This window comes from Chelonia mydas, chromosome 26 (assembly GCF_015237465.2).
Source record: "Chelonia mydas isolate rCheMyd1 chromosome 26, rCheMyd1.pri.v2, whole genome shotgun sequence".
Taxonomy (NCBI): domain Eukaryota; kingdom Metazoa; phylum Chordata; order Testudines; family Cheloniidae; genus Chelonia; species Chelonia mydas.
In genome coordinates, this window is record NC_057859.1 from 8,980,745 (window position 1) to 9,005,997 (window position 25,253).

General features: G+C 43.4%; 1 protein-coding gene across 8 annotated transcripts in view; it reads right to left on the reverse strand.

Moving 5' to 3' along the window:
• Positions 1–25,253, reverse strand: part of LRRTM4 (leucine rich repeat transmembrane neuronal 4) — a 964,988-nt gene that overhangs the window by 401,767 nt on the left and 537,968 nt on the right. Inside the window, exon 1 of one of the 8 annotated variants that reach the window (XM_037886266.2) lies at positions 164–1,382. The exons of the other annotated variants lie outside the window; for them this stretch is intronic. The gene's annotated coding sequence lies outside the window, so the exon portion shown is untranslated. Of the gene's footprint in view, positions 1–163; positions 1,383–25,253 lie in introns of those variants that run through there. 8 annotated transcript variants of the gene reach the window in all.

Here is a 25,253-nt window from a genome sequence, read left to right on the forward strand (position 1 = left end):
GATTCAGACAGAACCACTGGGTGATACAATTGCTCTGACACCCTGGTTGGGCCTTTGGTTGGGTGTCATCCTTATTGGCCATACCTACTATGGGAAAACAAGTCATGTTAAAAATGTATTAACTGATGCATTACAAATAAAACAATGTTAAAAATATTAGCACCTTGTGTAGACAGCAACAGGTAGTCATGCTGAAAACATATCGGCTGATCACGATAAGCCCCTGTTCTTCCTTGGGTTAACCAAGACCAGCAAACATTACTCTCCTTGTCCACGCTAAGGGCATAATTGTATTTAAAAATCGTGTCAGTTAAAACATTTGAGCTGGCACATTGTCTAGTCTGTCATATTTTTCCAGTTTTTTTTTTTAAAAAAAAGCTACTCTGGTCAGTTCTTGCATTGCTTTGTCATTTAGGATCTACTGTCTGTGAACACCAAACTAGAGACTCATTTTGGAACGATGATTTTATCTTTTATAAAAAGGGTTTGCAGACCTCCTCTCCCTCCTCCTCTGGATATCGGTATGAGTTTGTTTGATGGCATCTGTGCCCCAGAAACTAGACAAGGTCTTTTTGTTTTATTAATATTTCTGTATATTCCTCTCCACCTCAAGGGCAGTGAAAAATATTGCCTAGGTACAAAAAAAAATATATGGTCAAGCTTCTGAAGGCCTGACTGTACACAAAATGCAACAGGATACTATGGGCTGGGGCAGTATGAAAGTGAGAGAGAGCGCGTGTGAGGGAGCTTAACCGAACCCTCGTAACCGGATTTTCAAAAGTGCTCAGGGTCATGTTTTCAAACATTCAATGCCCCCTATTTGGGGTTGTATTTTCAAAAGGGCTAATAAACCATTTAGACGTCCAAGTGCGTGGCAACATTTTCCGATGATCTGGGTTCTGAGCATCTTTCAAAATCTGGCTGTTACTTAGATGCCTCTCGATGGGAACTGAACTCTTCTGAAATTCCAGTCCTTACTGTGGACACTGCTTGGAAGAGTTGGGTGGGAAATGGGTTTTCACAACCCCGGAATATTTTCTAAAGTCCATTTCCCCCCCCCCATCCCCAATTAGGAAGAAGAGTAGAAATCTCAAAAATATCCACAAACCAAAAAAAAAAAAAAGATATTTTTAGTTGGGGTCAAATTCTTTTGATTTCAACCCCCCCAGTCTAACTAGCTTAAATTTTTTAATCAAAAGGTTGCTTAAAATCAGAAAAAAAAAATGAATTTTTCATTTTAAAAAGTCAAAATTCAGTGTTTTCACAATTTGGAACCTTCCCTCCCCCCACCCATGTTTTTTGTGTCGGGAGATTAATCAGATCTGAACCTGTTTTGGTTTAGATGAACCAGTATTTTTAGACGCACAAAACATTTAATTAAAAAAAAAAACCTTAATTAATTGTACTGGATCCTATTGAAACTATGACCCTCAATGTCTTCCTCTATCTTTCTGACTGAAAACTACATAATGGGGGATAAAGAGGCACTTTTTCTTTACTGAATCGGGACAGGGGCGATTAACCAATCCCCCATCCCTCCCCCCACACAACAATATCAATGTGATTATGAGTCAATGCAGCCTCCTTGGAATACACCCACAGCCTCTAAAAATACTGTATCGCTTGAAAGAATATCCTCAAAATATACCCAAGCTACATAACCTCTTTTTCAGTTGCATTTGCCAGAGCTTTCTGGAATCTCATTATGAGCACCTCAATTTCTCACTATTTCTCTTCCTAACACATGAAAATCCAAGTTCTTCAGATACTGTGTCACATGTATAACCTTCATACATTTAGTTTGTGCCACCAGAACTCAGCCAAGTCAAATCTAAGTGACAATCATGTGAACCCAGTTCAGACAGTCTGAATCAGCTTATCAGCCCTTTGGGCAGGAGACTGTTTTAAAAAAATCTCTGCTGGTGTGGTGTAGCAAAAATGCACATTCATCCGTTAGAAAGGAAGGTCTAAAGGCACCCATCCGCCTTTAGTTAACTATGAATCAGCACCAGAGATGGTCATTTTTTTTTCCAACTTAAGTTCTTCATTGACAATTAGAATTTTGTCAGAACAAAACATTTTCACCACAACAAATTGCTTTGGACAAAAATATTCAGGTGTTTGTAAAACACCCTATCCACACATAAAAACAACCAACCAACCCCTGATTTATTTCCACTTTTAAAAGGAAACCTTTTTGTTAGCCAAAAACCAAGTTTTAGTTTGGGGGTTTCACTCTTTCAGCACAACCCCAAAATGTTCACAGAAAATGTTTGACAAAATTGAAAAACCTGGTTTTCTTTAACAATTTTTACAGGAAAAGAAACTAACAAAAATACTTGCAACCATCTGCCAAGCTGCTCTCCTGAGCTCCTGTTGCAATCTTGCCTTTGTGGGGGTCAGACATCACGGTGACAGGCATGATAAAAAGACCTGACTAGAACTGAAGTCAGTGTGAAACTAAACCTTTGTTCCCCATTATATATATTTCTTCTTAAAGCATTACAATGCTATTAAGAATACAAAAGGGACTAAAAGAATGGATGTCCCTTGAAATAACCATCTCTGCTTCTTTCCTTCATTTCGATACTGCAGCCAACATTTTAAGTAGACAGTTGCCTGATTTTAAAATGGCTCTCTTTGCTTAAATGTGGGCGCAGGAGCCTACCTTCAGGCTCCGATTTCATAAAAAAAATAAGAGAAAACTTGGCCAGAATTTAGAATGTGCCCATCACCTGATATTTAGGTATCAGACTTATTTTTAGACTGATACTCATCTTGTTTATGAGGCGCTCTGGGCTCTGTTCCCTACTCCTTCCCACTCCTTTCCCCTGTAAAATTTCTGAGGAATGTTATCCACTCAGAAGTGTCAACCAGGAGAGTGTCGCTGGCTTGAGATTGACTTGATGAAGTCAGCAGAAACGTGAGAGGGATGGGTTGGAAAATTGCAACCCACACAAGTACAGATGCTTCTGATGCCTTTCTAAAAACTTCAGCCAATCAGGTAAACCCAAACTGTGCCTGGAAACAAGCAGCTGAGATATTCAAAAGCCGAAGGAATTATACTGAAACCTGCACAAGAAGCCACCCTCGTTAAATTAGCTCCGGTCTCAAAACTATTCCAAAGTATCAAATTCTTGAGTGATATTCTGATGTATGTATGTTTCCACCTCTGTCAAGCAGCTATTTTTTGGCAATCACTTGGCAGGGTATAAAGACAGGTTTCACTGTAGCTGCAAAAAATTAAAACAGAGAGGATTTAAAGGAATGGATTCCCCCAAAGGGTCATTTGGGCACGAGTTATGTACCAGGGTATATTTTTATTTGGCTAAATCCTGAGGCTTCAGCTATCAAATAGATAATCTTAGGCATTTATTTACCCCCATGACATGAGACCCTCACAAGCTTGGATGTATGCCATGACCCCTTTTCGGCAGGAAAGAGCCATTGTTCACACAGGGGACTGAAGCACAAACAGTTAGTTCACTTGAGCTGAGGGTGTATGCCTACCCCGCACTCCCCTGGCACGCTCCACCAGTCCACATGGACCCTGCTGATTCACATGAACAAGCTGTTAATGTGCTCTGATCGAATCCAGTTTCAGAGCTCTCGAAGGAACTATTAACGCTTATCAGCAAGGGCCATGTAGACAATCATCATGCAGAGGAATAGATTCACATCCCAACTTGCCTGGAACTAAACGCTCATGTAGACAAGCCCTTAGTGACATGACCAAGGTCACACAGGAAGTCTGTGGCAGAGCAGGCAATTGAAACCTCATCTTCTGAGACCCAGGCTTCTAAGCAAACTTAAAAGATTGAGCTTCAGAGAAGCTTTCCAATTTACACCAGCTGAGGATCTGACCCCCTAATCACCAAAAGATGTTAAAACTCAATTTGGTTACAAACCATTGTGGAAGCCACCTGTTGTTTATCACAGTCATTTTTTAAAAAAGGGGGGGGGATTCAATTTGAAAAAAGTATTAAGAAAAAAAACATTTCTGCTCATGAAACACCCCTACTCCCTCTCAAATTAAATCTCACCCTTTAAATTCAAAATGATGCCGAGACATAATATGCCATTTACCCACTTTCCATTCCTCCCATGCACAGTAATTGTGTTGGAGGTTATCATTTATATTGAAGATCAGCCTTGAGTTAGTTAATTGGGCCTCAAGCTCTATAAAAATAATTCAAACCTGGCAATTGTTAATAAATTTCAAGCCCTACAATTCATTTCATCCTTGGAACAATTCAACAGGCTAAAAAGTCACTCGTCTTTATTCCTAATGTTATTAAAGGAGGAAATGTCTAAGCCTGGCAATATTAGGTTAGTGCATTAATGTATGGCCATTTATGTTTCCAAGGAGAAAAATATAAGTGCTGGCATTTGGGAATGCCAGCCATGTCAATTTTTAAATCAAGACAAGATTTACTAAACATGTTTATAATGTTGTAACTCAGCCCATTTGACAAGCCACAGAGGGAGCAGTTTCACACTCCTTTTCTGGCTGATTTCTCCCCGAATAGGAACTATTTTTATTTTAGATAATGGGGATGGTGGCATAATAATGACCACCGCAGCAACTCGCTGGCCAGAAGCTTGGTAAATACTTCACCACAGTGTGACATCCATGAAAGGGTTAATTTGTAAGAATGGGTGAGAATCCACCCCTATGCAGGGGGACAGTACAAGGCCACTGAGGCACTTAAGCCCTCAAAACCAGGCTTAAGAGGTATAAAAAAGCCTTGCTTTGGACCTCTGCACAGGAGATAATTTCATCCAGAGGCGGCAAGATGACAGGGTCCTGCCTTCATCCCTTGAGAAGCCAATGAGATTTTGATCATGACAATTTAATACTCCTTACTTGTGTTTGGTTGGCTGAGTGTAATGGTCATGCTTTTTTCCTGCTAAGGAAGCATTTTACTGGTACTCTCACTGCAGCTCCAAGAACATTTTATTTGTTAAACCCTGGATTTGTGCTGGAAATGGCCCAACCTTGATTATCATACACATTGTAAGGAGAGTGATCACTTTAGATAAACTATTACCAACAGGAGAGTGGGTTTGTGTTGCGGGGGGGGGGAGAAAACCTGGATTTGTGCTGGAAATGGCCCAACTTGATTATCATACACATTGTAAGGAGAGTGATCACTTTAGATAAGCTATTACCAACAGGAGAGTGGGTTTGTGGGGGGGGGGAAGAAAACCTGGATTTGTGCTGGAAATGGCCCAACTTGATTATCATACACATTGTAAGGAGAGTGATCACTTTAGATAAGCTATTACCAACAGGAGAGTGGGTTTGTGGGGGGGGGGGGGGGGAGGGGGGGGGGAGAAAACCTGGATTTGTGCTGGAAATGGCCCAACTTGATTATCATACACATTGTAAGGAGAGTGATCACTTTACATAAGCTATTACCAGCAGGAGAGTGGGGTGGGGGGAGAGAAAACCTTTTGTAGTGGTAAACACCCATTTTTTCATGCTTTGTGTGTATAAAAAGATCTTCTATACTTTCCACAGTATGCATCCGATGAAGTGAGCTGTAGCTCACGAAAGCTTATGCTCAAATAAATTGGTTAGTCTCTAAGGTGATACAAGTACTCCTTTTCATTTTATTTCTCTGTTCTCATTCAGTTTCATCTAAGCTCAGACTAACTAAATGGTTTCCCTTTTTATGAAGGGCACATCTGTAAATAATTTATAAAGGATTAATAACCGATTAATAGGAATGATGGTCCAGTGGTTACGCCACTAGCCTAGGATTTTGAAGACCCAGCCTGTATTCCTTCACCCTTCCCCAGACTTCCTGTGTGACCTTGGGCAAGTCACTTAACCCCTCTGTGCCTCGGTTCCTCATCTGTAAAATGGCACTTCCCTCCTCAAGGTCGGCTAAGTACATGAAAGCTTATGAAGCACTTTGAGATCTGCTGACGAAAATGCTGTATAAAAGCCAGGTATTATTGTTATTCAATACGCAGTTGATCAGTTGTTACAGAGTCCAACAGGTTGGTTGTAATGAGTCTGCAACCATCTATAACACCTGCATCTGACATGATTATTATCCCGCATAACATATACAACTCACGCTTGTCATATGTATTAATCACTTATTAACCCAGTATCAACTATGCGTTACATACATTTAATATGAAATGTGACCAATTTCATGCAATAGGTTAGCTCTGTAATTTGCATGACGATCTTCTACCTCCACACACAATATGCACCACTGCTTAAGTCCATCAAAGCCTATGAAGAGCGGGGCGGGGGGGTGGGGTGTGAAATTTGCACCACCGACCTCTGCAGCAGCTCAATTCCTGAGCCGCAGGTTGAGTCCAAGGCCAGATCGGAGAGAGAGCAGGCTAGAAAGAAGAAATGGGGCTTGACTATCAAAGTATCTATGTTTAAAGGGTCAGCTTTTATAAGGACCCATTTTAAAGTGTTCAGTACTACACCTGGTCAAAAAAATGCCAATTGTTTTTCCTGGGAGATTCAGAGAAAATATCTATTTTTTCCTTCAAAATTTCCTTATGTTTTTGGTAAAATAAATGAATGTACAAAAGATTTTTCATTAAAAAAATTGGAAAATTTGAAATGAAACAAAAATTTTCCGTGAAAATTTTCCGTGAAAATTTTCATTTAGGAAAAACACAACGAATTGTGGGAGTGGGGGAGGCAGAAAAAGCTTCGATGGAAAATTTTCATCCAGCCGTATTCATCACCCACAAGCAGTGACAGATCTGCAAAAGAGCTCAGCCCCCCCCAGTATGTACGCAACATCCTCTGCAATTCTGAATGTCTCGCCTCTGATATTGATGCTTCAATGGGAGCTGAACTCTCTTGAAAATCTGCCTCCAGATTTCCTAACGCTTCAGCAGTGCAATATTGTAGGCATCCATTTTTTTGCCTCCAATATTTAGTGTTTACTAAAGTGCCAGATTGATCAATCTGGAGAATGGCCCTGTCTATTTATCCAGATCCTAGGTACGGCATAGCCAGAAACAATGCAAGCTTCTCCCATGCTGTCCTGCCCATGTGCTTTATTCCTGGTGTGGAGTGGGGAGAAGTGGGAAGACAATTTAGTGTCCACAGCACATCTCTAACTTTTGGCACCTCTGCTAAGCTGGTCACTGAGGTGGCTTAGTCGTGCCAGTCACGACGGTGGTTTTGTGATGTGTGCGCATCTGTTTTCTAGGATCTGGACTGGGACCACCAAATAATTGTTACACAGAGCATTGAAAAGCCACTGGCCAGCCTTGGCTGGGTTCACAGCAGTCTGGATTCAAACCAATGACCTGGGGGTGACAGGCTGTGTCGATGCATTTCCTTGTTGTTATCTAGGCAGATACATATTTAATCAAAATAACTAGGATCCAGGGACCATTCCAACTGGACAGTTATCCAATTCAGTGACATACAACTGCAATTCATTTATAGAGAGTGTTACAATCACAAGTCACCTCACGTGACCTTGGCCTCTTTGCAGCACTCCTGCACGAAGCCTTGCGATGCTGGATGGCTCATCGTAGCCCTGGATGGCAGGCTGACTTCACAGATGGGCCCCCTCACTCCTGTTGAGCTGGGCAACTGAGTTCCATTGTGCTCTGAGTAGGCAAGTATGGACAAAAACACTGGAGCTGAGGTAGGATCATTGGATCCTCCAGAGAGCCTCAGGGAGAAGCACAGACGGACATTAACCCCGTTCGGAGTTGCAGCACCCCTCAAGGTTGGAGCATAGGGTGGATTTTGTCCCCCTTCCTCCCGTATGGGGCACCCTCCAGGGTGTGGTGTTCTGTCCCCTCTAGTGGCACCGAGACCACTTAGAGAGTGAGAGAAAGAGGTTAATGAGTCTGCTCTACAGCTTCAGGGAAGAGCCAGTTGGTTTTTAGTTCATGCAATAGAGGCTCATGCACTAAGCTCCAGAGGTCCCAGGATCAATTGCGCCTGCTGACGACTGGGGTCTGTCGGTATAACACCTGCATAAAGCCTGCTTACGTAGGCATTCTGCAGCTCTCCACAATCTTGCCCCGTGTGCACATCTATTGCATTATGATGTAGGAGGCCACATTCTAACCAGAGCCGGCCACAGATCAAATGGTGCCCCAGGCGAGGAGCATCTTCAACGCCCCCCGCCCCGCATTTCTTAAACTGTTGAATACCTTACAGCACTCCGAACCTGGCACCCCCGGCGGTTGCATGGGTCCTCTGCTCATAAATCTGGCCCTGATTCTACCCTCAGTTATGCTGGTGTTAGTTTGGAGCAGAAGCCAATGGAATCGCTCTGGTTTTACGTTGGAGTGACAGGGAGAATTTGACCTTGAATCTTTCATTACACTAAACAGCGAGAAATACTATTGGACACCAATTTATTTTACAAATATGGGTTAACTCTATTGATGCATACACAGATCATAAACACACACACACACAAAACCAGATTATAAACAGAGTTCTGCCCAGATGTATGCCCCCATTGAAATTAGCAAAGTTGCAGTAATCTCTGCAAATCCTCCCTCAATGCACCTGGAACTTACTGGCACAAATCATAATTGGGGGCGCAATTCAGAGGTCAGTTTTCTGTCTACACTAAGTAGCTGACTGCGCCTGCAAAGGACACCTGGCTAAGAACAGGCTGGAAATCAGTCCCCGTCTGTCTAAATTAATGTATGAGAGTTTCCCAGCAAACTGAGCAATTGGCAGAGCAAAACACACGCGCGCGCACACACACACACACACACACACACACACACACACACAAAAGAGTTCACATATTTCTGTTCCAACACAAACAACTCTTCTTGTGCTTGAATGACAGAAAGGGCCCGATCCAGTCAAAATTTGCTTCCAGAGCTGCTGACCCAAAAAAGCTCCATAGACCTTCTAGCAAATTGTATTTGCTGCAATACAGACCTGTCACTATCCTATACATGCCACATGATCCCTTTGGTGATAGGGTATGCTGATGAGGACAGAGATAGCTGTAAATAGCTTAAAAAATAGCAGCAGCTTTATTCATTTTTTGGAACTTCAACATGAAGTCACATTCATTATGTGGTACCTAACACTAGTCAAAGACTCTCATATGCCCATGTCTCTGACTCAGCAGTCCATATCTATTCAGCAAAGCACTTAAGCATGTGCTTAAAGTTAAACAGATGCTTAAATACTTTTCTGAACAGGCATAGTGCATAATGCTTTACTGAACTGGGGTCAAAGTTTGGATGACTGGTGTAACATTAATTCTGTACATCAAGACCTTTGTGCAATTAATTGAACTCTCAGCCTCAATGCTGCATCGGCAAAGATTTTTGCATAGAATGAAATCACTGGTACCAAATCAAAGATCAAAACCTATTTATTGCAGCACTAATTTTTCAAATTATGTGACAAAGATCAAGAGAAATAACCAGCTTATTAAACTGAAAAAAGAGATGGATATTTAATGAAACACATTTCTATATTAAAACTGCTACACTTTTAAAATGTAGGATGAAATTCACTCCCATGCAGAAGGTCAATGAAAAGGTTATTCACAACTTGAGGTCTATTTTGAGAACTTCTGTGGTCTATAGGCCTGGGACCCTCTATATAGGAGTGAATTTCACTCTAAGTTTTGGAAAGTGATTTTATTATTTTATTGTTATTCTTTATTATTTGGACAGTGGTTGTGTGCCTAGGAGCTGTTGTCCCAGACCAGAACCCCAACGTTCTATGTCTGTACATTATTCATTAGGTGCATTATGGTAGCACCTAGCAGCCTCACTCATAGACTAGGACCCCATTGTGCAAACACTGAACAAAAAAGATGGGCCAGACCCCAAGAGCTAGATTGTGACAAATGTAACGTGAGTAATATGAGATTATAAATATTCAAAAAGTAATCTCCATAAGAGAGATGGGTTCGAATATTTTGTAGAGACAAACCAAAACCAAGAACATTTTTGCGACGTTTGAGAAGTTTTGAGAAGTTTTAAATTAATTACTTCATGTGAGGATATATTTATTATTATAATTTATCATTTATATTGTGGTCGTGCCTAAGGGTCTGAGTCACAGACCAGGACCCCATTGTGCTAAGATCTGTACAAATACTGAACACAAAGACAATCCCAATCCCAAAGAGCTGACAGTCTAGATTTAGCATCTGTACGATGTGATTTCCACTGGTGATAGAACAGATTCACAAATGTCACTAACGGCTTGTCTATGACACTGATTTGCACAGATTTAGTAAAATGAGTTTATTTCAGTCAGTAAAAACCTTGATCTAGACACACCTATTTCAGTTTAAGAGTGGCCTTGTCCATGTCTACACTATTGGGACTAAAGCTATACCAGCGTAACCCCATGTTGTAGATGCAGCCATAGTGTATGGGGGGTTTTCTGTCACAGTAGGAACATCGCCTCCCCGAGTGATGGCAGCTAGCTCAAGGGAAGCATTCTTCCTAGCCACATGTACTTCAGAAGTTAGGTTGGCATAACTACAGCACTCAGGGATGTGATTTTTCACCCTCCACCCCCCCACCCCGAATGTCACAGTTACATTGATTTAAGTTTTATGTGAAGACCAGGCCTTATTTTGTTTTAGCTTAAACCTTCCCCTAAGGCCTTGTCTACGACACAGGCTTGAAAAACAATTTTGTTAAACTGGTGCAAGTTCCCTGTGTAGGACATGGTTTAAGAGTGACTTATTTGGTTTAGCTTAAATCTGCTCTTAATCCATTTAACTAAACCAACATGAGTCTGCATTAAGGTTCAGTAAGAATGTTCACACAGCCTTTTGCACCTGTTTGACTAAAAACCAGTTTAAAAGCTCACCCTTAGTTACCCCGAATTACCTTTCTTATGCAGACAAGCCCCAACTCTTGCAATCTGATTCTATTTCCATACCGGTTTTACAACCAGGGTAACTATTGACCACACTGGAATCACTTCTGGTTTACATGATACAAGCTAGAATCAAGGCTGTAGGGTTTCTATCTGGTGGAACTGACAACTAGCACTTTGTCTTTGCCTTGTCCTGTAAATTAGGGTTGGCAGCTCTTGTTCTTCTTCCCCACGCATTCTTGTCAAGTATGTCTTTCAAGCCAACATCAACTGTCTTCAAATCTTCCTTCAAACCACGTTTTTCTAGGTCTTCCTCGTGGTCTTTCTCCCATAACTACTAGTTCTTGTACCCTCTGGCCACCATATCCCACATCTTGTCGTCTAATATGACCCAGCTCTCTCAGTTGATACTCCCTCAGCTTTTCGATGATAGGGCATCTGCCCCACATTGGCATGGAAAGGATTAATGGAGCCCGAGGGAGGCTGCCTGGGAAGCAGCCAGGAGGAAAGGTGCTGTGAGGAGCAGCCAATCCCGGCCGAACAGGCCCATATAAGAAGAGCTGCAGGGACCGGGGAGAGAGCACTGTGTACCTAGCGGGCTGCATGAAGGTAGCACGTTGGACAGGGCAGTTGCTAGCAAGGACTGGGGAGCAAGGGGAGCTCCTGGCGGGCTGCTGGGACATGCTGTCTGGAAGCCCTGAGAAGAGGGTGAAGGTGCTGGAGCCACAGGGAAGGGGCCCAGAGAATTGAAGCAGCATGGGCAGACAAGTGAAGGAGAAGCAGCAGGAGACTCCTATCTCCAGAGAGTCAGAGTAGTGAGTGGGCCCCGGTCCCTGCAGTGGGGAGCGGTGAAGTAGCTGGTTATTCACCATGGCCCCCCAGTGTTTTTCAAAGTCACTGCCCTCCCAGGATAGAGTCGTCCTCTAAGTATGTATACATTTATCTGTATTAAAGCAGATCTTGTTTGCTTGTGCCCAGCTCACCAAGGGATCCAATTGCTATCAATGACCTGTCCTTTAAATTACTTACTATTCCCCCAATCTTAGTACTATCAGCAGACTTTACCCATGATGATTTTATGGGAACAGGCCCGGAGATAGCTCAGGACAAAGAGTGTGAGAGCAGAGGACAAAGCATTTCCGAGTGAGGAATCACCATTCCTATCGAACCGTCTTCCAGAGGAGATCAGGCCAATCCAGAGTCTGACCATCCTCTTTCAGAAAGCCTTCTCACCACAAAGCCACCAGAAAGCCTTCTCACCACAAGTGAAATTCACAGTACCAACACCCGCTCCCCAAACCCTTAACAGCTAACCCAGAAGACACTCCAAAGCCCTACCCAAGCAGAGTTTTGACCCCGGAAAGGAAAAGGGCCAGATACATCACTATTGCTAGTGGTACATGCTCAGTCGTTACAATGATGGGCGGCAGTATGAAACAGATTGGCAAGAAAAAGAGCAGTGGGGAAAAAAAGTTTTGAACAGGGCAGAGGAGGAGAGGGAGGAGGGTTGGGGGAAGGCTTTGAATAGGGCCCAGAGGCTGGAATTGCTAGATGAGCAGAAGGGAAAATTGGGATAACGATTCACAGGCACATTGCAAGGCTTAATTAATTAACACTTGCCAAGTGCTTCAAGATCCTTGGATGGAATATGGTATACAAGTGTAATTCACCCCTGTGCACCCACCAAATAGAACTTAAGTGCTTCATAGTCCTGGTTTTGTGCCTTTGCATGGGGGTGAATTTCACCCAAAGAACAAAGTATGCTGATATATATATATTATATACACACACGTAGTCTGTGAAGTGCATTGTGGGCTTTCTGGTTGCCAGGATCTTCATTTTTCCATCTTTACTGTCTTTAAAATTCTCTAATACTGCCAATGTGGGTATTCCACAGCTGACTTCCCCTTGCTTGGACTTTTTTTTTTAATTTTAATCACTGGATTTTATCATCTCAGCTATTACATCTTCGTACATTTATGAGTAAGTATAGCCTGCACCAAATGGCATGGGAGAAATCCTAGCATAGAACAGCCTAATAGTTTATTAGGGACAAGAAGTATATGAATGTATAATAGGTTGTAAGTAAAAAATAAAAGCTTTTCAAAGAGGCAATTGAATTCAGTGCCAGTAAGTAATGAGATTATTTTTTTTTTACAAACCTAAAAATAGCTCCCTAATCTCAATTAATATCAATATTGTCATAAGAAAACAAAGAAAATAATGAAGGTTAAACTTTTAAATTCATTTTAGCTTTCATCATTACAGAAATCAAAAGCAATATTCTTGTGATTGCATTTATCAGATGTGCAATGAAACGCTTGCTAGTGTCTCGCAGGCCAAATCCAGTGCACGTGCGAGAACATGCGCACACCCAGCAGCACGCACCCGAGAATGAACACAAAGCTTCAGGCTTTAGTCTGAATGGACGGTTTCTGTGTGGCTAAACTATTTTAATTACATCCTTTGTAATGAGGTTATTTCAGTACAGATCAGGGCCATATAGTTCAAAGATCTTATACAGATTTATGCTAAATTCACAGCCACTTTCTCACTTTTGATCCAACTCCTTCCCCCACTCAATCAGCACAAAGGGGCCAGATTTTGGCTTCAAATGGCCAGAAAACTCCCCTGGTGGCAGGGGGAGATGTTGGAACGACTGTTTCCGATACCAGCTACCACCCTTTCCATATTCACTGAAGAAGAGAAGTGTCAAAGGTGGAGACAGGACATGGCAGAGCTACGCTGCAGTGATGGGGACCCGAGGCCAGTGGGGCAAGTAAGAGCAAACTCGAGGCTGCTCTAACTCATGCCAGGGCCAGCATAGAGTGGCCTCCAGAATCAGGAAGCTTTACCAGGTGAAATTCACCCTTCTGCAGAGGGCCAGATCAGGCCTATGTATCACAAGTCTCATTTAACTCCTATTTCACTCTATATGCATACATGCATACTAATGCATTGGCTTTATGTGCTGGCCTATGCAACATCACTCTCTAGTGGCTGGTTCCCACGGAAATTAAGGGACTAATACCAAATAAGTAAGATCAAATAAGTAAGATCTCCTTTCATTCAAGTGCTTAATGACTGGTTTGAGAAATGAGGGCTCAGGGTTCCCATTCTAGTCCTCCAGGTGTGTGTTATTGATTCAGTAATGGTGTTTGTTCCCTACACAGAGTACGCAGAGAGTAGATGTAAATCATGAGACTGGAATATTGGGTGAAAGTTAAGCATATGCTTGAATGTTCTTTGCTGGATCGGAGTCTCACTCCATAATCTCTGTCATTTTTAATAAGTAACACGTTTAGATTTAAAAAGCAGTGCAGTGGACTATAATTGATCATAAGTGTGTCACATCCAGAATTTGCCTCTATTGAAACAAGTGGAGCCAACACGCAGAATGGATTGTAGCTTGAGGTGAACAATCAACTGCTCGTCTCCTTTCAAAATTAGCATTTCTACCCAATCTCAAGACAAGAGAGAGGCCTTAGAAATGCTCTTGAGTTTTTAAGCAAAGTTTTGCTATAGAATCCTGAACCGGGTGGCACCTGGAATGGCTTCCTAAGCTATCCAGCTTCACCCTTGATTCAAAAGGAAAACTTTGAAACTTCAAGGAAGGCTGCATTATAGTCCGGGAACTGGTGGCAAGATTTACAAATGATAAAAACAAAACCCTCAATGTGAACTGAACATAAAAACCCAACCTCATACCTTAAAAATGACAGTGAGGGACTGACCTGAACCAGCAATAATCATAATACCACCTACCTCTTATCTCATATTTTTCATCAATGGATCTCGCGGCACTTTACAAAGGAGGGCAGTATCATCATCCCCGTTTGACAGATGGGGAAGCTGGAGCAGAGAGGTGAAGTGACCTGACCAAGCTCACTCAGCAGCAGAGCTGGGAACAGGACCCAAAACGCCCGCATCCCGGTCCACTGCTCTACAGCCATCTTAGAGGAATTGACCAACTAATGCTCCAATGCAGCGTCACGACAGGGCATGCCATCCTTGATGCCCTCTAACCTTGCTCTATTGTGTCTTGATTAGCACTTGTGTTGGCTAACATTAATGCTCATGTTTCTTCCTTTACTTCTATATCACCCCTTCCTACCTATACCTTGGACCGAACCTGCAGAGTTCTGCGCTGCACCATGAGGTTCAGAGCTCCTTCGATTCATACACCCATCAGCAGGTTTCAGACCCTCTTTCACAGCTTGACATGTGTATGAACTGCTCGCTTAGCACCTGCTGCTGACTACTGGACTGCTCCTTCCATGCAGGGCTAAACACGCTTCCAGCTGACCCTGCTACCAGCATTCGTCAAGTTCAAATCCTATTCCATGGTTAATTGGTGGTGAATCCACCACTAGCTTGTGCCCTCGAATGAGCTGTGCCCATTCACACCAGCAGTGAATTTGTTTAACATTGACCTCACTCAGCTTCATGGGCATATGAGGGACTCATCATATTTCCCTGAGCATCAGCATTGCTGTGGAAATGGGGTTCTTCTATTAACTAGAATTGAAGTGGAATAAATAGCTATCCATCCTAGAAAACCAGCATCTACCGCATACATACATTCATACTGTTCCATCCTGGCAACCTCCTAGACTTTTTTTATGCATCCCACCCTTGCCTGTCATTTCTTCCCCTTCACTCCCGTATCTGTTTTGTTGTTGTCATTGTTTCTCTTGAAAAGGTCGTGATGCAGTTAAATAGGAACCCCCATCCTAGCATGGACACATATGCCAGTATAAATGTATTTATACCAGTATAGCTTATTCCACTCTGGAAAGTGGCATAATGGTATAGTGCACCTTTATAATGATATAGCTATGTCCACATTAGGGGTTGTACTAGTATAATTATATTTTTTAAAAAATCACACCCCTAACCTACACATTTATACTGGACAAACTTTATTCTAGTGCAGACCAGCCTTAGTGGCATAGAAGGAAGGGGAAGGAACTGTCTGCTACTCTGTGTTTGTGCAGTCCCTAGAATAACAGGGCCTGTTCTTCGTTGCTCTTTAATAATAATGTTGCCACCTTTTAACTCATGGCAGGTACTTCGCTTCTATGGGGGTGAGGGACATATAGACTGGATTAAATGCTAGGAAACTTTTGGAGGAATGGGGAGAAACCAGAATTTACCATGTCATGCCGGACACAGAACTTATGTTAAGTAGCAGCTCTGCTGGAATGATTTAGAACAGTGTTCCTCTTGAGTCAGTTTGGACTCACCAAAGCTGAGAGAGACACATGATATATATCCAAAAGGTTGCAAATAAAACCGGTAGGCATCAGAATTGCATGGGGGAGTTGAAAGGACTATTTAACACAGACCTTGGGTTTTAATTTATTTATTTTTGGTTTGCTAGTAAGCTATGAATAAATTAGCAATTGGAGTGAAATGGCTGGAGTCATTTCATTACTATCTTGTCAGCCTGCGTGGAGGAGGATCTTTTGACATTGAGGCTTTAATGTACTTTCTATAGTTGATGGGCATCTATAGATCTGGCACAAATCTAAACTCCACAGACCCAACTTATTTAAATCCTCATCAGTTCTTGGCCACCTGCCTTTGACCTACTGCATGACTAACGGTGGGTATAGTTTGCTGCAGAACCTTTTGGGGGTTCCTGAACGTATGTGCGTGTCTGAGTATGTATATGTAGATTAGGCTGGGATTTTGATTCAGGCTATTGTTATTTATGATATATATTAAAGCAGTTTATACAGACTATGCAAGATTGAGGCCCCATTCGTTAGTCTGATAGGAAGGGACAAGAGCTTACAATCTAAACAGACATAGGTGGGGAGAAAGGGAGTATTATTGTCCCCGTTTTTCCAATGGGTAAATTGAGGCAAAGGAAGATTAAATGATTGCCTGAGGTCACACAGGAAATCTGGTGCATAACCTGGACTTGATCCTAGATCTCCTGCGGCCCAGTTCAGTGGCTTAACTACAACCAGTCTTCCTCCCTTACACCAACATGCTAAAACGTGGGAAATATTTGAAATCCAAATTCAGATCAGGACCCAAAGTGCCCCTCTCTTTATACTGGACTGAACCAAAACTCCACTCGCCCAAACTCTGGGTCAGACTGAATGTTGCAGCTTAAAAGTCAGAACTACAAAGGTATTTAGCTACCTGAAGATGCAGAGAAGCACCTAGTGGGATTTTCAAAAGTACCTAAGTGAGTTAGGCACTATGTCCCACTGACTTCCAGTGGGAGTTAGGCCTCTATCCTGAGCTCTTCTGAAAATCCGACCAATTATTTAGGTACCTAAAATAGGAACTGAGCTCTTTTGAAAAATCTGTCCCCAACTGCGTATCAGGAGCCCTTCTGAAAAATTCTAGCCTAGACCTAGCAACATCCCAAATGATGGTGATGTCACTTAGAAGTGTCTGTTTAATATTTCCAACACACTTCTGAACAGCATACTAACCCACAGAGACCTTCCTACCAACACTACAAAAAGAAGGATTCTGGGTGGACTCCTCCTGAAGGTCGAACCAACAGACTGAACTTCTACATAGAGTGCTTCCGCCAACGTGCAAGGGCTGAAATTGTGGAAAAGCAGCATCACTTGCTCCATAACCTCAGCTGTGCAGAACACAATGCCATCCACAGCCTCAGAAACAACTCTGACATCATAGTCAAAAAGGCTGACAAAGGAGGTGCTGTCGTCATCATGAATAGGTTGGAATATGAACAAGAGGCTGCTAGGCAGCTCTCCAACACCACTTTCTACAAGCCATTACCCTCTGATCCCACTGAGGGTTACCAAAAGAAACTACACCATCTCCTCAAGAAACTCCCTGAAAAAAGCACAAGAGCAAATCTGCACAGACACCTCCCCCCACCAGAACCCAGAGCAGGGGTATTCTATCTGCTACCCAAGATCCATAAACCTGGAAATCCTGGATGCCCCGTCATCGCAGGCATTGGCACCCTGACAGCAGGATTGTCTGGCTATGTAGACTCCCTCCTCACACCCTACGCTACCAGCACTCCTAGCTATCTCCGAGACACCACTGACTTCCTGAGGAAATTACAATCCATCGGTGATCTTCCTGAAAACACCATCCTGGCCACTGTGGATGTAGAAGCCCTTTACACCAACATTCCACACAAAGATGGACTACAAGCCATCAGGAATAGTATCCCCGATACTGTCATGGAAAACCTGGTGGCTGAACTTTGTGACTTTGTCCTCACCCAGAACCATTTCACGTTTGGGGACAATGTATACCTTCAAATCAGCAGTACTGCTATGGGTACCCGCATGGCCCCTCAGTATACCAACATTTTTATGGCTGACTTAGAACAACGCTTCCTCAGCTCTCGTCCCCTAACGCCCCTACTCTACTTGCGCTACATTGATGACATCTTCATCATCTGGACCCATGGAAAAGAAGCCCTTGAGGAATTCCATCATGATTTCAACAATTTCCATCCCACCATCAACCTCAGTCTGGACCAGTCCACACAAGAGATCCACTTCCTGGACACTACAGTGCTAATAAGCGATGTTCACATAAACACCACCGTATACCAGAAACCTACTGACCGCTACACTTACCTACATGCCTCCAGCTTTCATCCAGACCACACCACACGATCCATCGTCTACAGCCAAGCTCTACGATACAACCACATTTGCTCCAACCCCTCAGGCAGAGACAAACACCGACAAGATCTCTATCAAGCGTTCTTACAACTACAATACCCACCTGCTGAAGTGAAGAAACAGATTGACAGAGCCAGAAGAGTACCCAGAAGTTACCTACTACAGGACAGGCCCAACCAAGAAAACAACAGAACGCCACTAGCCATCACCTTCAGCCCCCAACTAAAACCTCTCCAACGCATCATCAAAGATCTACAACCTATCCTGGTGGACGACCCATCACTCTCACAAATCTTGGGAGACAGGCCAGTCCTTGCTTACAGACAGCCCCCCAACCTGAAGCAAATACTCAGCAGCAACCACACACCACACAACAAAAACACTAACCCAGGAACCTATCCTTGCAACAAGGCCCGTTACCAACTGTGTCCACATATCTATTCAGGGGACACCATCGTAGGGCCGAATCACATCAGCCACACTATGAGAGCCTCGTTCACCTGCACATCTACCAATGGGATATATGCCATCACGTGCCAGCACTGCCCCTCTGCAATGTACATTGGTCAAACTGGACAGTCTCTACGTAAAAGAATAAATGGACACAAATCAGAAGTCAAGAATTATAACATTCAAAAACCAGTCGGAGAACACTTCAATCTCTCTGGTCACTCAATTACAGACCTAAAAGTCACAATATTACAACAAAAAAACTTCAAAAACAGACTCCAATGAGAGACTGCTGAATTGGAATTAATTTGCAAACTGGGTACAATTAACTTAGGCTTGAATAAAGACTGGGAGTGGATGGGTCATTACACAAAGTAAAACTATTTCCCCATGATTATTTTCCCCCTGCCCCACTGCTCCTCAGACATTCCTATCAACTGCTGGAAATGGCCCATCTTGATCATCACTACAAAAGGTTTTTTTTCTCTCCTGCTGGTAACAGCTCACCTTACCTGATCACTGTCGTTATAGTGTGCATGGTAACACCCATTGTTTCATGTTCTCTGTGTATATAAAATCGTCCTACTGTATTTTCCACTGCATGCATCCGATGAAGTGGGCTGTAGCCCACGAAAGCTTGTACTCAAATAAATTTGTTAGTCTCTAAGGTGCCACAGGTACTCCTGTTCTTTTTGCGGACACAGACTAACAAGGCTGCTACTCTGAAACCTGTTTAATACTGGTGTTTCTCTAAAGCTCTTTGAGGATTTTGAGAAGTAATACACCCTTAACATCTAAACCTCATCAGTCATAGTTTTCTGTAGTAAAATGAAGAAACTGAAGCACAGAGATTAAGTTTGCCTACATACCACAAACCAGTGGCAGGGCCTGGAATGAAATACAGAAGCTCCCACTCCCAGGCCAACCACAACGCTATGCTTCGAAAATATAAAATGCTAAATATTGGACCCGAAGAAGGGCTCTGTGTAACTTGGCTCTCTCCCCAACAGAAGTCAGTCCAATCAAAGTTATCATCTCACCCACGTAATCCATAACATCAAAGGCCCATCACAGACAAGCCTGGTCCAAAGTTTGCCTGGAGACCAGGAGTGGGAGAGGTAGCATGGGCAGCACCTTGCATGTTCACAGCATAGGGGAGACATGAATCCCCGAGGACACCCTGGCCAATCAGTTCAGAGACCCAGCCAGGGCCCCCGCTTTAGTCGGACACGAGTTAGGAGAGACTCCTTTCCCGACCCCAGCTGCTCCTGAGCCTGCCCCTCAGCCTGAGTCTCTCGCCAGCCACATCCCACCTCCCCGCCCCCCATCTCAACCGCTGGCCGCCCGCTCTCCCTCAGGGAGCTGCTGGCGACAGGGCTGGGCCTGGGCACTGTGGCCAGCTCCCGGCCAGTGTCTGTTTAACTGATTAGAAATGACGAATTAATACGGGAAACAGTGGTGGGCAACGTGCATTAGGTTCAGGGTTCGGTCTAGTTTAACACCTACCTAAAAGTCCAAGAGCCTGATCCAAAGCCTACTGAAAGGTTCCCATTGACTTCAGTGGGAGATTGATCATTGCCTAGATTCTTACTTTATCAGAATCTCAAGTCTCATGGTAACAGGTTATCTCACAAGATTTATTGTATCTCAGGCGTCTAACCTGTCCAGAAGTGCCACACACACACACAAATCCCAACCATTCCTGAAATAAACTTATTCTTTGAACTTCAAAGACATTTTCTTTCCCCTTGTTATTTCTCATGCACCCCAGACTTTCCCGGTTCCACCTTGACTGGAAGCCAAAACTCTACATCAAAGGCTGCTCTTGTGATGTTGCCAACCCAGTTTTGCAGACCCAGAAATAGACAGATCAGGGAGATAAATGCCTCAGACAAGGGGTGCTGAGCAACCACAAGCTCTGCTGATGTCAGTGTCCGTTTTCTTTCTCACTGAGGTCAATGGGAGTGGAGTGCGCTTGGCCCCAGAGCAAGTCACATATGCTGTGGGTGTGGACGAGTCTCAGACCAACATCCAAACCTTGGGTGCTCTGTGGTCGTAGAAGGAGAGAGAAATGTACAGTGGGCTTAGAAAGTTTTGCAGAAGATGGGTCCAATTCTGCAAGCCCTCCATGCATTGAATTGCCGTTGCAATGATGGACTTTGGTGGGATCTCCACACCTGGAGTTCTCCCAGGGTCAGCCCCCAAAAGGGACAATAAAGTGAAATCTAACTTGTTCTACCTTCAGCATTTCAAGTCCAAGTGCAAACTATTTCCTACCCCCATCCCCATCTCTTGTTTTTGGCAGGAGAGGGGGAGATCGATAGAGAGGAGGCAGAAGCTACTCCCCAGCTGAAGACATGAGCAGAAGCCACTGGCTTGGTAGCAGGACCCTACCTGCTGGTCTTTTACCTGCATCATTAACTTCCCTTCCCTGGTTACGCAATAGTGGAACAATACTGAAGAATTCTGCAGTGTGAAAGCTTCCTGTTTCTGACCTCTGTAGTGCGCATGCAGATTAAAGTTAAGAACCATGTAGCCCTACTCTCACTCATTTCCTCTCAGGCAGAGCAACTAGGAATGTCCTATCAGAAATTTGCTTGGCATTGGCAGAATGCTGCTATTTGTTTAATATTTGTACTATCGTAGTGCCGAGAGACTCTAAGATCAATGGCCCATTATGCTCGGTATTGTGAAAACATGGAACAAGAAGACAGTCCCTGCTTCAAAAAGCTTGCAATCAAAGTACAAAACAAGAGAACAGGAGGAGACAGACGGGGGGCGGGGGGAATGCAAGGAAACAATGAAACAATATTGGTCAGCTTGAAAGGCGGGGTTCTCATTTTTAAATCTGAAAATGTACCAAGTTATATATCATGGGCTGGGTGTGTGTTCTTTAATAAAACAGATGCTATCAGCACTAGAAAGGCAAGAATTGCTCCTCGAAAAGAATTAACATTAACTCATTCTCCCTCACTTTAGGTGTTGGTCTGGGATAAGAGCTTTGTCTCTGACCATGCCCTGAAGAATAAGTTTAAGGAAATACTTCCCCTCCAACAAACATACACAAAAAAATGCACAATTAACCTGTGGAACTCATTGCCTCAAGATATCGTAGGGCCCAAGAGCTTAGCAGGAGGGTTAAAAAATAACTAGACATTTATGTGGACAATATCCAAAATTAGTCAGGAATAAAAAATAACCAAGAGTTTTGGAAGGGATTGAAATCCTTCTGCTTTAGGATATAAGCAAGCCTCTGATTAATGGGAGTTAGGTAGAAAGCTTCCTAGTAGGGAGATTATCCCTTATCTGTCCATTGCAGGGTTTCTTCCTCTAAGACAGCTGCTAGTATCCGCTGTTGGAGAAAGGATACTGGTTAAATCTAGGTTCAGTTAACTTGTAGGCCTTAACTGCCATGGCACTTCATGTTGGAGAGTCTCACTCGCCAACAGCCAGGACCCAAGAGTTATGGCTAATCCCGTAAATTCCTCTCCAACGCTTTGCTTGAATCCCTAAATCATCACAACCTTTAAAGTGAGAAACCTGGTGGCAATGGCTGTCAGATACAAAATAAATAAAGAATGCAATAATAGGGGAAGGTTGCACTGCTCCTTCCCATTGCTTGACCTATTCCGCAGATCAAGAGAGAGCGGTTAGGGGCTGCATGCCACCAGATCCTCAGCACTCCCCCGAGGTGCTGTGCACTCTCAACTCTGATTGCCCTTAATGACAGTTAAGGGCACTCAGCACCTCAATAACTGAGCACTTCCCCCTCAGAGCAGTCACTGACGAGGCCTCTTATGTCAGCACAAGTTGTACGTACTTAAACAAGCTAACACATTACATGGGAAAGATTCTCTATATAAAAGTTTTTAAATTCATAGATTCTAATTCTCATTTACACCATATCCCATTTACACAGCTACATCAGTTCAAAGGGGCCTTACATTACACTCGCTTTAAAACCCGTTTATGTTCTCAGAGCAGAAATGAAAGTTAAACCCATATAATGGTGTACTTCTTGATTTGCATCACCACTAACTTTTAGCTATCTGTGCAAATGGAATTGCCAATGCCGGGCAATGCAGACCAAATTATCATCTCTGAGTTACACTGGGATAAATCCAAAGGGACTCCACTGCAGTGACTGCAGACTTTTGCCAGTGTAAAGGAGAGTCATAAATTTGGCTCTGAATTTTTAAAGAGCTGTGAAACAAGAAAACCACCTGTTTAGGAACAACTCCTTCCACTTAACCATGATTTTTTCCCTCCACTTCACAGTCTCATTACTAATGACACTGGCATGGAAACAAGCTCTTTAGAGTATATCCGGTCCTGCTGCTCATTCCCCTCCTGGAGTCATAATTCTCTGGCTGTGACATCATAATTATTGCCATACCAGCAGCCAGTTATGTTACAGACTGGGGATTAGACTTTCCTCAAGACTTGTATTTCCTCATTTCCCTGGCATGGAAGTTTCAGAATGAAGTGTTCTTAAATATCTATAACTGTATGAAACATATAATGCTTTGTATATTACGTATATTCATCTGGGGTATACAGCAAAACCCCACCTGTTGATTTGATCCTGTCGCCTCTCATAAGCTTAGCAGGGTTGGGATAGGTCAGTTATTTGAATGAGAGATCTCTCAAACGTAGATGGTTGCTGGCACCCTTCTGAGGGCTAGATTGTTACCCCTTTACTCACACTTATGAGGAGGATACATCTCCGAGGATCCTCACTGAAGCCAATGGGACTACTCAAGTGAATAACTCCTCCCCATTATAAGAGGCTGCTCATAGTCAGTAATGACCCAATGTCCCAGCATCATGTTATAAGGCACCGTGTTGGTGGAACTCGACTGCTAGCAACAGAGTTACACCAGAGGTACATTGCCTCTTGGATGGGATATAGTAACCCACTGGTGAGTGTGTGTTACAGGTCCCAATCTATGCAGATCCACAGAGGATACGAGTTGCTGTAGCCCCAAGCTACAGAGACTTGGGTTGGCAGCTCACGCTTTTAGACCAAGAGGCCCCAATTCAATCCCTGCTGTGTCGGCCAAGAGGGCAGCCAGCCCAGGGCAAACAAAAGACCTTATTACATGTGATCATTAACAACCCTGATGGCACTTTATGAGACTGTAGTTAAGGTAAATATCCAAATGAGGTAATTTTGCCTAGCTTACTGTTTATTATTTGCATTAAAATAGCAAGTGGCGGGCCAGCCCATTGTGCTTGGCACCGTATATACATATAGTAAGGGACGGTCCCTACCCCAAATACCTTACCATTTAAATAGAGAAAAGGTAGGAGGGGAAACAAAGACAAATGGGTGAAGTGACTTGCCCAAGGTCACAGAGTAGGTCAATGGTGGAACCAGGAATAGAAATCCTTTCCCCGAACTCTCAGTCAAGTGCTCTATGTACATTCCTTCTGCAGTTTTAATTGTTTCTTATTCTATGCTTCATGCCAGAAATTGTTTCATGGCTTTGCTGTACAGCTGCTGGGTTTCACTCCAGGGGGAGCTGCGTTTCAGTGACAGATGGAAGGATCAGTGTCTGTATTTTACTTTGTTTCCCTTTTTTACATCAGCTCCTGTTTCGTTTTACAACCCTTTGGAATGAAAGAAAACTGTTATAAATTTAATATCATACTCATAGCTTCCTAAATACCGAGAAAGGCATTAGGCGAATGCACCGTGGACGAAATTCACTCCGCATGCAGAGAGCTGGTGAAAAGTCTATGCACCACTTAAGTCCTCCTGCTCCCTCATAACAGGGCACTTTTGGATTATTCCCCCTGGGGACTATGGAACTATATCGCCATCTACCCAACCATCATCCTGAAACACATGCTAACGTAACGGGGTTCTTTGTCCCCCACTGGTCCATGTAACAGGTTTGCATCTTCTACTGCCCACAAAGCTACAGGAGCTGCAAGCAGTACAGCCTCATGCTTTTAGATGCTGTGGTCTCAGACCTTTCAGATGAGCGATCCGGGAGTGTCGTCATCGTTACACTCTTATCCTGAGTCATATATTGTGACACTTCCCGGGAGTGCTCAGGGTTGCGAGGCACCTTGCTAACCTCTGTCCTTAGCCTGTGGAAGACTTGACTGTCCCTTCAAGGGGTCAACTCCATGACTCTCCCAGCCACAGGCACACCAAGCATGTCCTGCATGCAGGCTAGATACAGGCACACTCCAACCCCCGAGTGCTCTGAGCATCCCCGTGGCGTGCCCAGCCCCTTACCCACCGGACACACTCAGAATGACCAGATCCTCTGTTTCCACAGGAGCAGAACACCACAGCTTGCTAGCTTCATCTTAAAACA